The sequence below is a fragment of the Emys orbicularis genome, chromosome 1 (genome assembly GCF_028017835.1).
Source record: "Emys orbicularis isolate rEmyOrb1 chromosome 1, rEmyOrb1.hap1, whole genome shotgun sequence".
In the NCBI taxonomy this organism is placed as follows: Eukaryota; Metazoa; Chordata; order Testudines; family Emydidae; genus Emys; species Emys orbicularis.
The window spans coordinates 87,957,257-87,959,301 of record NC_088683.1 but is presented as its reverse complement, the minus strand read 5'-3'; positions in this window follow the sequence as shown (position 1 = coordinate 87,959,301).

Sequence of the window (2,045 nt, the reverse complement as noted above, 5' to 3'; positions counted from 1 at the left end):
CTTATGATCTACTGAGTGTGTTCATCGTATTTGTTTGCATATATTATTTCTATGTCTGGAGTTAGAATAAGATATAAACTTGTATTACTGATGTAAACATATTAAATGGAAGCCATTAAGGGTGCTTCAGAATCAATGAACTGTGAATGGGTTTGTTTACCTGCAAGCCTTCCTGTGTACCTGTCTTCCAGCTACTAGGTAATGAAGAAGGTGGTCTTACAGTGACATGTGATCATGTCACCTGAACTGGAATCCATCTTAGACCTGGTGCTTTTCCATTTAGAAAGAGGGGTGGGGACCCAGAGAGACAAAAGATTCCCAGGAAGAATGGAGACTACAGGGTCTGACAGTGACATGTGACCATGTCACATGATACTGGAATCCATCTTAATCCTTGTACTTTTCCATTGATGAGGCGGGGGTGGGGACAAGCACACACAAAAGATTCCCGCCTTGTGCCAAAGCTATAAAAGGAGGTGGAACAGGACAAAAGGGGCTGCATGAGAAAACCCCTGCTTACCACCTGATATGTCTGCTGGAACTAACAAGGACTGTACCGGGGAACGAATTGGGCCCAGACTAGGAAGGAGTCTAGTCTGTGAAAGAAGCTTATTGGAACATCTCCGAGCAGGGCCGACTCCAGGCACCAGCGGAGGAAGCACGTGCCTGGGGCGGCACATGCTAAGGGGAGGCATTCCATCCATTCTTGAGGCGGCACAGTCAGGGTGGCTTTTTTTGTTTGTTTGTTTCGGCAGTTCGGGCGGCAGTCGGAGCGGCCTTTTTTTTTTTTTTTTGCTTGGGGCGGCAAAAAATGGTAGAGCCGGCCCTGTCTCCGAGGGTGAGATATTACCTGTAATCAGTTTCTTAATGTATTAGGCTTAGACTTGTGTGTTTTTGCTTTATTTTGCTTGGTGACTTACTTTGTTCTATCTGTTATTACTTTAAACCACTTAAATCCTACTTTTTATACTTAATAAAATCACTCTTGTTTATTAGTAAACCCAGAGTAAGTGATTAATACCTGGGGGAGCAAACAGCTGTGCATATCAGTGATATAGAGGGCACACAATTTATACCCTGTATAAGCTTTATACAGAGTAAAATGGATTTATTTGGGGTTTGGATCCCATTGGAAACTGGGTGTCTGGGTGTAGGAGATAGGTGACCTGCTGAGCAGTTTTTGGTTAAAGTCTGCAGTTTCGGGGGCATGGACCAGACCTGGGTCTGTGTTTCAGCAGGCTAGCATGTCTGGCTCAACAAGGCAGAGTTCTGGAGTCCCAAGCTGGCAGGGAAAATGGGCTCAGAGGTAATTCCAGCACGTCAGGTGACAGTCCCAAGGGGGTCTCTGTGACTGAACCCATCACAAGGGCATTGGTGTGGTAACCACTGTTTAGTGAGGCCACAGCTGGACTGTAGCAGTTAAGCCCGGGCTGCATGGGGTGGGAATGGGGACTGCACCTCATTGGTCCCCTCATCCACAAGGCACGCCCCATGCGGGTGTACAAGAAACCACTCCCAAGCCCTGGGCCTGCCTCATGCTCCACACCAGTGCTGGTCTAGGTAGCAGCAGCACCAGCAGTGGTGGCACCAGCTCCCCCATGTACTGGCTGCTTCTTCACTATAAATAAGGCACACTTTTAATAGTTTTTAAATTATACATTGGCGTTAGTGGAAATTAGGGTGACCAGACGTCCCGATTTCATCGGGACTGTCCCGATATTTCCTTGTTTGTCCCGCGTCCCGACCGATGTGCGGTCGGGACACTGGACAAACAAGCAAATACTCCGGAGCCCGGAAGTGCTCGCCCCCTCCCCCCCGCCCCGACTCCGCCCCCTCCTCCCCCCATTGGCTCCCTCCCCGAATCCCCGCCTCTTCCCCAGGCTCACCATTCCTCCTCCCTCCGCAAGTTCTGGAGGGAGGCCCCGGAAACGCAGGGGAAGCGGGGCCGGGGTGAGTGAGAGTCCGGCCTGGCCCCGAGCAGGTAGGACTCAGTCGGGCGGTAGGGAGAGTAGGGGGGCGGTCCACGGGGCCAGGCGGCGGCTGTT